The sequence below is a fragment of the Macaca nemestrina genome, chromosome 1 (assembly GCF_043159975.1).
Source record: "Macaca nemestrina isolate mMacNem1 chromosome 1, mMacNem.hap1, whole genome shotgun sequence".
NCBI classification, from domain to species: Eukaryota; Metazoa; Chordata; class Mammalia; order Primates; family Cercopithecidae; genus Macaca; species Macaca nemestrina.
Genome location: NC_092125.1, coordinates 32,592,632 through 32,604,862, shown reverse-complemented (window position 1 = coordinate 32,604,862; position 12,231 = coordinate 32,592,632). Strand labels below are relative to the sequence as shown.

At 41.4% G+C, this 12,231-nt stretch overlaps 1 protein-coding gene across 12 annotated transcripts in view; it reads right to left on the bottom strand.

The window, feature by feature from the left end:
* LOC105484451 (RAB GTPase activating protein 1 like) overlaps nt 1–12,231 on the bottom strand; it is a 796,528-nt gene that overhangs the window by 201,162 nt on the left and 583,135 nt on the right. The window lies entirely within an intron of this gene.

Below are 12,231 nucleotides of genomic sequence, written 5' to 3'. Positions count from 1 at the left end.
ACTCTGACAAATATGTTATGTATCTACAAATAACCAAATAGAAACATATTTGTTGATTTATGTCTGTAGGCCTAAAGAAATAGATTAATTATGAAAATGAGCTTAAAGAAATAGGAAGAGAGATTCTGCCTCCCTTAACAATATATTATTTGGTTTTGTTTTTCCAAAATCTCAGAAAAACAAAAATTTTAAGAAATTTAACATTTAAGGCCGGGCGCGGTGGCTCACGCCTGTAATCCCAGCACTTTGGGAGGCCGAGGCGGGCGGATCACAAGGTCAGGAGATCGAGACCACGGTGAAGCCCCATCTCTAAAAATACAAAAAATTAGCCGGGCGCGGTGGCGGGCGCCTGTAGTCCCAGCTACTCAGGAGGCTGAGGCAGGAGAATGGCGTGAACCTGGGAGGCGGAGCTTGCAGTGAGCTGAGATCCGGCCACTGCACTCCAGCCTGGGCGACAGAGCAAGACTCCGTCTCAAAAAAAAACAAAAAAACAACAACAACAAAAAAATTTAAAGTATTACTTAGCAAGTCATTTTAAATGAAATATTTATATGTTGCTGTCAAGCCTTTTATTTCTTCCAAAAATGATTTCTTTTTTTTTTTTTAATTTATTTGTTTGAAACGGGGTGTCGCTCTGTTGCCCACGCTGGAGTGCAGTGGCAGCATCTCAGCTTACTGCAAGCTCCGCCTCCCGGGTTCACGCCATTCTCCTGCCTCAGCCTCCTAAGTAGCTGGGACTACAGGCCACACCTGGCTAAATTTTTTTTTTTTTTTTTGCATTTTTAGTAGAGATGGAGTTTCACCATGTGAGCTAGGATGGTCTCGATCTCCTGACCTCGTGATCCGCCCGTCTCGGCCTCCCAAAGTGCCAAAAATGATTTCTTAACAAACTATATAAAGTAGAGCTAGGCACAGTAGTGTGTGCCTGTATTCCCAGCTACTCCAGAGGCTGAGGTGGGAGGATCCTTTGAGCTCAGGAGTTCCAGGCTGTAACGTGCTATGGTCCTGCCTGTGAACAGCCATTACACTCCAGCCTGGGCAACATAGTGGAACCCCATCTCTAAAAACAACAACAAAAAACTATGCAAAGTAAAGATCTTAATGTAAAATGATCATAAGCATAGAATATTACATATATACAAGTAAATTTCAGGTCCCTAAAGTTTTGGAGTAAATGTTTGATGTACTGCCTAGGATGAGGATAGATTCAGCTGGAAGAGGGAGACCATAAGAGGGAAGAGGTTCTGGGCCTTTCACACTCTATCCCTAAACACACACGCACACCCATACACACACAACACACACCCCCCCACACACACACATCCCCCCACACCTCCCCACATCCCACACACACCACACACACACTCCCCACACCCCACATACACCCCACACACCCACACTCCCACTCCACACTATACACACCCCCACACACACACCACATACACCCTACACATCACACCCCCCACACCCTCCTACACATACCCGCAGACACAACATACATACAGCCCCTACACACACATCTCACACACCACACACACACACACCCAACACCACATACACATACACACACACGCACACTAGACACACACACCCCCCTCAGCTCCATTTTTACCTTGTATACATACTGGTGTTCTGAATTAAATTTTGTTTGATAGGACTATGCTACATAGCAGTGCTACTACTATGAACAGCACTGCCATGGACATTTCACATTTAAGAACAAGGGAATATCCTGAATTGCTCTTAAATGTGAATGAAGAATTCAGTCACTTCTTAGGTTATAGGATTTTTTTCTAGTTGACTTTTTAAAGGGTAGGGAAGATGTTTCCACTCAACTAACTGGGTCTCGAAAAGTACTAGCAGAAGCATTTTTTCTTATATAAATCAGAAACAGGACTTGCCCAAAAAGAGTCCAGTAAAAATAAGTGAAAATTTATCAAGTGATTTTGGAACTGTATGGTTTGGCTCTGATGCGCACAAAAAGAAGTTAAAATCATACATACGATGTATTAAATGTAATAATTAAAATATGACTTTTTTATTATTTTTTTGGGGACAGAGTCTCACTCTGTCGCCCAGGCTGGAGTGCAGTGGCGCAATCTCAGCTCACTGCAACCTCCACCTCCCAGGTTCAAGCCATTCTCCTGCCTCAGCCTCCCAAGTAGCTGGGATTACAGGCACGTGCCACCATTCCCGGCTAATTTTTGTATTTTGAGTAGAGACAGGGTTTCACCATGTTTGCCAGGCTGGTCTTCAACTCCTGACCTCATAATCTACCCGCCTCGGCCTCCTAAAGTGCTGGGATTACAGGCGTGAGCCACCGTGCCCAGCAAAATATGATATCTTAATGAGCAAACCAAGTTTCACTTAAAACATTTAGGTACATTTAACAAAATGCTGTGTACAAGGCACAACCACAAGTGGTCATGTATTTCAGTTTCCCCATCAAAAATCCCTCATGCTTCCTTTATGCTTCCCCTCAAAAATCCTTGCATTCAAAATTTCCATCATTTCTGCTCTGGTCCTTTTTTCAGGATATTCTTTCAGAATAGGATGTCCATCAATATCAAGTAAAATGATTCTTCTAGAACAGTACTTGGTGAAATGAAAAGAGAGATTCTAGGGGTTTTTGAAGCCCTAAAAGCATCATTAATTTCAGTGAGCTTTTCAAAACTCCTCTTCCTCCCCAAATCCCAAATACTTTTTTTATTGTTGTTGAGATTCAGTAATAAATCACAGAACACTCTTCTTTTCCAATGGGATCTTGCTATGTTGCCCAGGCTGATCTTGAACTCCTGGGCTCAAGGGATCTCCTACCTCAGCCTACCTAGTATCTGGGATTACAGGCATGCACCCAATAGAACACTTTACAGAAGACATTTTTGAGTTATAAAGTAGTCCATAAAATGGAATAATAGAAAAGAAACTCTTCTGATTTAACTAATTAATAATGCATGATTTCTCACATTTCTTTTGGATGAATCACCTATAGAGGAGAAAAACTTATTCCCTCTATTCTCCTAGGTTCTCTGCCTGGGGCCCTGCAAATAAGTCTGAGAAAATACAGGTTAGCAAGATAAACATAAACAGAACTTTATTAACAAATGCAGTATGCACATACATGGAGAAACTCAGTAATGACTAACTCAAAGGAGTGGTTACAACTTGGCCAGTGGTTACAACTCAGCTCATAGGTGTGAGCTGAGGCCATGCACAATAGCTCACACCTATAATCCCAGGACTTTGGGAGGCCAAGGCAGGCAGATGGCTTGAGCCCAGGAGTTCAAGACCAGCCTGAGCAATGTGGCAAAAACCTTGTCTCTACAAATAATAATAATAATAATAAATCATGGTGGCACACACCTGTAGTCTGAGCTAATCAGGAGGCTGAAGTAGGAGGATCACTTGAGTCTGGAAAGCTGAGGCTGCAATGAGTCACTATTGTGCCACTACACTCCAGCCTAGGTGACAGAGTGAGACCCTGTCTCAGAAAAACAAAAACTTGGGACTTGGGGTTTATCAGCATATTAAGAAGGAACAATACTTTTGTAGAGAAGTGATAAAACAAAGGAAAAGGACTTTGAGCTTCTAGGGTGACAAATTATAGGAAGGCAAATATATGGGGAAACTAATGACAGATAAAGACTAGTTAATAAGGTTTGTTTGTATAGACTCTTTCTTGGTGCCATCTCATCTCCAGTTATAAGGTTGCTATCTCTTTCCTGGTATGGAAAGTGAGTGGGGAGGTACCTTCACAAGAGGAATTTATGTTTGACTTTCAGGCACATGGGGGATGGCAGAGAGCTCATCCTGTGTCTGCTTTTTCTCAATTGCCTTTACCTCAAAATAATCCTTATGGCAAAGTGATATATTGGGGGATGACATACTCTGAATCCTTTCATACCCAATGAGAGAAAGTAAGGGAAAAAAACCAGGTGATGGTCCCAAAGCCATGGTCTAATGACTGGAAGTGTCATTCTCTGGAGTGCTGGAAGCAGGTGGTCAGTGCTGCTATCCCAGTTAGAGCCTTACACTTGAGAATGCTCTTCCTGAACCACTCCACTGTGTCATGGTTATCAGACATGTTGAGGACACACATAGATTTCCATTGTAAAATGAAAAGCACATTTGACTTAATTCATGGACCTATAATTAAGAAAACTGAATGTCACAAAACATGCTAGGTAGTTATTTCAGTAGTTACAAAAATGAAAAAGGAAACACTTTCTGACCTGCAGGAGCTTAAAATCAGGGAGGTATCCAAATACAAAGATAAAGCAGGGTGTGATGGACACTGTAAAAGGAGTGACACACTGTGTGCTATGAGGTAGGCATGTCTCTGTTGTCCACAGTAGATGCAGACAGAATTGGGTTTATACTACTGGGATGGACCTAGACGCAAATCCTAGAGTAACGAGAATTAAATATATCTCTAAGACCAAAACAGGGCATTGCTTATTACATTATCTTTTAGTCACATTTACTAGCTGTAGGACATGAATAAATTACTTAGCCCTCTGAGATTCTGTATGGCAACGTCACCTAGCTGGCAAAGCTGCTCTGAAAATTTAATAAATTAATGCATACAAAGGAATCTCTCATAGTGCCTAGCACATGGTAGGTGCTCAATAACTAGTAGTTTTTTTCATTCTTTTCAGGAAGTCATGTAGAAGAAAAGAAAATGTGTAAAAATACATTGTGTTTACCTGGATTAGGGTTTAGAAAGACAAAAAGAACTTTGGATATATTCACAATAGAAAGAGAGTTAGTCAAACACTGAAAAGACATTCCTGTCAGATCACTTGCCTCTTTGGTTCACTAAGTCACAGACACATCAATAAGTAGCAAAGGATCCATGCCCTTCTTGACTAGGAGAGCGAAACCTAATTCTCTAGCTATTCTTTGCCTGATTGACTATTTTTAAAAACATGAACCTTCAATAATTTTGCAAGTTCCTAAGATCCAGCAAACAGGTCAAAATACAGGTGACACAGTGAGTAGTAGTGCCATTGTGGTACTGTACAATCCTGCACAAATCACACTCTTTCTTTCATTCCAGTCTTGATTCTGGGCTGGGCGCAGTGGCTCATGCCTGTAATCACAGCACTTTGGGAGGCTGAGGTGGGTGGATCGCTTGAGGTCAGGAGTTCGAGACCAACCTGGCTAACATAGCATAAACCTGTCTCTGCTAAAAATACAAAAATTAGCTGGGTGTGGTGGTGTATACCTGTAATCCCAGCTATTGGAGAGGCTGAAGCAGGATAATCGCTTGAACCTGGGAGGCAGAGGTTGCAGCGAGCCAAGATCATGACACTGCACTCCAGCCTGGGTGATGGAGTGCAAATCCATCTCAAAAAAAAAAGTCTTGATTTTACTCAACACTGTACTATATGCTTCTGGATATAGAAAGACAGATCAGATGCTGCCTTCTAACTTTATGGATTATTCAAGCTACTTAAAGAAAAGCTAAAATGAAATGTAATGAGACTGAGTTTACAAGTCATATCACAGGGAAATGAGTCTCATTATTTTATAGTTGGAACTCAAACATCGAAGAATTAGAGTACAATATAAAAGATACTGTGCAGTTACCTGACATTTTGGTGGGTGGTTGAGGTCACATGTTTATAGCATCTCTGTAAAATATTGTAGACTTACCTAGTTTGTAAGGAATGCTCTAACCTTGTAAAATTTAAGGCATAACTGTTAAAGAAGGTTTTTGGTTTTTAAATAGAAGGGAGAACTTTCCCCTACCAAAAGCAATTTAATAACATTCTGAATAGTCTTGGTAGCATCACTAATACCTACTGCCAATCCTTGTGATCAGATTCTACTGTAATGCCTTTATTAATGTAAGAATGTCTTACGGTCCATAGAGAGTCATTTGGTTTCTAATTGGTTTTTCTTTCTTCTTTTTTTTTTTTTTTTTTTTTAAACTCTTGTTAACCAGGCAGGAGTGTGGTGGCAACCTCTGCCTCCTGGGTTCAAGTGATTCTCCTGCCTCAGCCTCCCATGTAGCTGGGATTACAGGTGCTCGCCACCACACCCGGCTGATTTTGTATTTTTAGTAGAAATGGGGTTTCACCATGTTAGTCAGGCTGGTCTCGAACTCCTGACCTCAGATGATCCACCCGCCTTGGCCTCCCAAAGTGCAAGGATTACAGGCGTGAGCCACTGCACTGGCCTGTTTCTACTTCTATGTCATTATTGACATGTAGCTCAATACGCTGCTTATTTTATTACTGGACATTTAGGAAAGGACTATACTGTACATACTAAGCCAGACATCTGAAACTTCTAGTAACTAGGCTCAGTTATATATAAATAGTTTCAATTGCTTTATTGAATATGGCTGACATACAGAAAGCTGTAGATATTTTATGTGTACAATTTGATGTACTTTGCCATAAGTATACACTTGTGAAACCATTATCACTATCAGTGCCATAAACTTATTCATCATCTCTAAAAATTTCCTCCTATTCCCTTTGTTTTGTTTTGTTTTTTTCCTTTTGTGGTTAGAGCACTTACTATAAGAGTCACCTCAATTAAATATTTTATAGCAACATAGACTAAGTCTATTTTTTTTCCATGTGACATTAATTAAGATATTCAAAGAGAATCTTAACTTTCTTTTCTCTAAGCTAATCATCCCTGCTGCTAACTGGGTCTCCTATGAGCTGGTTTCTGGACCATTCTAGACTATTAACAATCATGCTTGCTGCTTCAAGAACACGCTTTGGACAGTATCTCTCATAGGGCTGCCCACACTGAAACAGATACTCTAGATATAACAAAATAATAAAGTAATGAAACCTTGTTAGACCCTAGAAAACACCAAGGTCTAACATGTTTATCCTATTGAAAAGACTGAGGCAGTAGATAAGTGACTGCTCATGATCATAAAACTTGTCAGAGGGAAAGCCAGGAAGCCAAGATCTTCAGAGCACAGATGCATGGCAGGGAACCTAGCATTTCCTGCACTGTAATTTGGTCTTTCAATTAATGTGGCCCATAAAGAACCTATTGTATTAGAAAGATTATGCTTCACCACTTTATTCCACATGGAATTGATCCGGAGCCTGAGCCTGCCATCTGGTATGAAAGAATCTAAGATTCTTAGGTTGAGTTGAGAAGGGGTATCCACAAGTCTGCCTTGAGAACTGTCACTTCTAAACACACACTTGTTATAATAAAGCACATCTGCCTTCTCAATTTTGAACTGATAAGCACTCTCTTTTCCAAATGAACAGTTCAAGGAGCTACATCCTTGGCAGCTCAGCCACAGCGTCTCTGTAAGAGCTGCTTTCTTGAAGCCATGTTAGTGGCACAGACTTGAAAATGGAATGCTATCTCAGTTTGTTCATCCCCTTTCCTAGGCAGTGTGGATAAAGCTCATATTTATTTTCAAGCTTAAGCAGAATGTATAAACATATGTTAGCAGAAGCCTGTTTTTAAATTGTGAATTGATCAGATTAAAATTATCGTGTATAGAATCTAGACTATTCCCTGATCCTCTCAAGCTAGACCAGCATTTTTTTATCTTTATGTGTGTGTACTGTCCTTGTTGTTAAAAAATAATGAGGTGTTGTATTCATCCTAGTAAGTTGTGAATTGTCTCCACCTTCTTCCTATGGTCCATCTCCAATTTCATATTAAATTTGCAATCTCTAACATCTTCATCTTCATGTTACATAGAATGCTAAGTATAGTTTAATAGCTGTCATTGTAAAAAATAATATTTTCAACGGAGGAGTTATATGGGCCAACCCATGTATTAGCAAGTAAATTTATTTCTACAAAATTAATATGTCAAGATAGGGACATTCATTTTTTTCTTTTTTTCTTTTATTTTTTGAGACGTAGTCTCTCATCTTCACCCAGGCTGGAGTGCAATGGCACGATCTTGGCTCACTGCAACCTCTGCCTCCTGTGTTCAAGCAATTCTCCTGCCTTAGCCTCCCAAGTAGCTGGGATTACAGGCACGTGCCAGCATATCGGGCTAATTTTTATACTTTTAGTAGAGATGGGGTTTCACCATGTTGGCCAGGCTGGTCTCAAACTCCTGACTTCAAGTGATCCACCCGCCTCAGCCTCCCAAAGTGTTGGTACTACAGGTGTGAGCCACTGTGCCTGGCCTCATTTTTTTTCTTGAAACGGACAAGTCCATGTTGTGAAATAAAGGTGGTAATAGATTGCACAGCCTCCTCCCATTCTAGCTCTCCCCACATACATAAACACATACGCCCCCCCCCACACACACACACACTCATGGCTTCAAATGGATTCAGCAGAATTTCGGAAGGGCCCTGCACTGTTTTTGCTGCAGATCTTCATACAGCTAGCTCTACTGCAACATTGGATTCCAATGTCATTTTGCTCACAGAGGCCTTCTCTTTCTCTTTCTCTCTCTTTTTTTTTTTCTTTTCACTCTTGTCACCCAGGCTAGAGTACAATGGCACAATCTCAGCTCACTGCAACCTCCGCCTCCTAGGTTCAAGCGATTCTCCTGCCTCAGCCTACTGAGTAGCTGGGATTACTGGTGTAAGCCACCACACTAGGCTAATTTTGTATTTTTAGTAGAGACGGGGTTTCGCCATGTTGGCCAGGATGGTCTCAAACTCCTGACCTCAGGTGATCCACCCACCTTGGCCTCTCAAAGTGCTGTGATTACAGGCATTAGCCACCAGGCCCAGCCCAGAGGCCTTCTCTCTTACCATCTTTATCTAATGAAGGGCAGCAAAAAGTTTGTATTATTTCTTTTATGACATTTATCACTACTTGAAATTGTTTTCTTACTTCTTTGTTATGTATTCACTCTCCCTGTCTCTTTTTTTTTGTTTGTTTGTTTGTTTTGAGACAAAGTCTTACTCTGTCTCCCTGACTGGAGTACAGTGGTATGATCTCGGCTCACTGCAACCTCCGCCTCCCAGGTTTCAGTGATTCTCGTGTCTCAGCCTCCCATGTAGCTGGAACCACAGGCACGAGCCACCACACCCAGCTAATCTTTTTGTATTTTTAGTAGAGATGGGGTTTCACTATGTTGGTCAGGCTAGTCTCGAACTCCTGGCCTCCAGTGATCTGCCCACATCAGCCTCTCAAAGTGCTGAGATTACTGGCATGAGTCACCACTCCTGGCCAGTTATGTATTATCTCTGTACCCAATTAGAAAATATCAGGGCAGGCTTCCAGTGGAGAAAAGCAAGAGATTCAAAAAATCTTAATTGACAAGGGTATGAGAGGAAAACAAACATAAAATAAGATCCTTGTCTCAGCTTCTTCTATTCATTCATTTTCACTTTGAAAGATTATAATTTTACAGGACCTTTGAACCTCTGTTTCCTTTAGCAACCAAGAGTCAACTAAAGTGACCCCTTGATATTTACAGATTTAATATTTATTGTTTCTGTTCTCCCCAGGAGACCCCACAGAGATACAACACAGTAACTTGTGGGTTTGCTGAGCAATGAACTGAGTCACTCCCATGTAGCAGATGGTGAGTAAAATTAGCTTATAGTCTTTGCCCTTCTCAGTTATTATACATTCTTATGACAAGGCAGTTATTTTATATCAATTTCATAAGTAAAGAAACTGTTAAAAAACCATAGCAGTATTGAAAAATCAGGGAATGTAAGAGCATCTGAAAATACATTCTTCATGAATGTTGAGTTGTTTTTATCCCCTGAACCCATGTTTTTACGTACTAAAAAAAAAAGACCACAGTCTAACTAAATTGGTCTACCTGGTTAACAGTCCAACTAAATTGGTCTACCTGGTTAACTGCAGTGATTCCTTAAGATTGCCATGATTAATACCTAATATTATGCTTCCAAAAAGGCTGTTACTGATCTATAACCATCATAAAGACTAGCCACAGAAAAATGCAGAGTCCATTTTAGACATGCAAGTAGCTGAGTCACTGTGGTTTTTGGTAAAGAAGAGAAAGGTTTCTATATTTAAAAATAAAGATATCATAATATTGGTATTTAGAGTGTCCTGTGAACTTTGGATAATACATGTTATATAACAGTCAACTACTTTAGGAATGAGAAGGAAATTAAAAGCACAAAACAGGCTGACTGCAGTTGCTCACACCTGAACCCCCAGCATTTTGGGTGGCTGAAGAGGGAGGATGGCCTGAGCTCAGGAGTTTGAGACCAGCCTGGGCAACATGGTGAAACCCCATCTCTACTAAAAATACAAAAAAAAAATAGCCAGTTGTGGTGGTTCCAGCTACACAGGAGGCTGAGGCACTAGGATCACTGGAACCTGGGAGGTGGAGGGTGCAGTAAGCCGAGATCACGCCACTGCACTCTAGCCTAGGCAACAGAGCAAGACTTCATCTCAATGTGTCCAACAGGTACACTTGAGGCCAGTAGGTACATCTGAGGCCAAATTATGATGAAAATGGAATGCTAAAAGGATGGGCACTGGACAACAAGCAGGTGAGGAATGCTATGAAGATAATCTTTTAGAAAGATTAATCTAGTAGCAGGCCGGGCGCTGTGGCTCAAGCCTGTAATCCCAGCACTTTGGGAGGCCGAGACGGGCGGATCATGAGGTCAGGAGATCGGGACCATCCTGGCTAATACGGTGAAACCCCGTCTCTACTAAAAAATACAAAAAACTAGCCGGGTGAAGTGGCGGGTGCCTGTAGTCCCAGCTACTCGGGAGGCTGAGGCAGGAGAATGGCGTGAACCCGAGAGGAGGAGCTTGCAGTGAGCTGAGATCCGGCCACTGCACTCCAGCCTGGGTGACAGAGCAAGACTCCGTCTCAAAAAAAAAAAAAAAAAAAAAAAAAAAAAGATTAATCTAGTAGCAGAGGGCAGGACAGCTTAAGAGAGGAAGAGACTGAAGGTAGACAAGTCAGAAAGCTCTTGTAGTCAACTGAATGTGAGAAAATGAGAGCCCGGACTGGTGTGCTATGGAAATAGAGCCAAGCTTGCATCTGAGAAGTACCACAAAGAAGAAATACCTCTTCGGCGTTTCTGTGTTAACTTTCTAAAGTACAGGTGGTTTGCTATGACCTCCTTCGTATAACTCACTGATACAAAACCGCCAGAGAGACAATACTCTTTACCCAGTCAGGGAATGGCACACCACAAGGAAGCAGAATGCCTCCTGATAAATGAACACAGTCGCTCTCTCAAAGTTCCGGATGCTGAGGCACAAAGTTGATTATAAGATCACTTGAACTGGTTATTTTCATTGCAAGTCTAATTTTTTTTTTTTTTTTTTTTTCCCCCGAGACAGAGTCTCGCTCTGTCTCCCAGGCTGGACTGCAGTGGCCGGATCTCAGCTCACTGCAAGCTCCGCCTCCTGGATTTACGCCATTCTCCTGCCTCAGCCTCCCGAGTAGCTGGGACTACAGGCGCCCGCCACCTCGCCCAGCTAGTTTTTTGTATTTTTTAGTAGAGACGGGGTTTCACCATGTTAGCCAGGATGGTCTCGATCTCCTGACCTTGTGATCCACCCGTCTCGGCCTCCCAAAGTGCTGGGATTACAGGCTTAAGCCACTGCGCCCGGCCTGCAAGTCTAATTATTAATGAAGTTCAAACAATAACACATTAAAGCTGTACCATGCAGACGCTGGTCTGGTATCACTACTCAATTGCTTAGGGACACCCTGGTTTTCACTAAATGAGCCGTAAGTGAGAACATATAAGGTCTAGTAAGCTTCTTTCTCTATAAAGCACACATTTTAGCAGCTCTTTTCCTTAAAATTAAAGAGAGACCAGGACAGGGAAGTTTTTTAAAGGAAGATAAAAGAAAAGTGGAGAATAATAATGACTCACTATTCGTTGTCTCACATATCCACTGTACCCAAGTTCCCTACAGTACCTGGGAAATGCTGCTCAGTTTGCCCCTTTACATCCCTATTGTTGCAGTCTTGGTTAAAGAAGTCTTCATTATTTCTCCCCCAGACTATTCTAGTAGTATCCTAACTATTCTCCATATGTATTACCACTACCTTCACATTTCAGTCTTTTTGCCTCCAAATTATCTTCCTAAAACAAAACATTTCATCATGCAATTGTTTGAAAGTATCCATATCCTTTAGTCCACAGGTTCAAAGCACAAGACATCCTTCAGACAAGCTAGATCTATCCTATCTTTCCAATTACATCTGTCACCTTGATCCTTCATGCCCAATGTCCTCATGAAATTTCTCATTATTTCCCAAATACACTTTTTAAAAATGATGCTTCTCTTATCTACATATATTGCTCT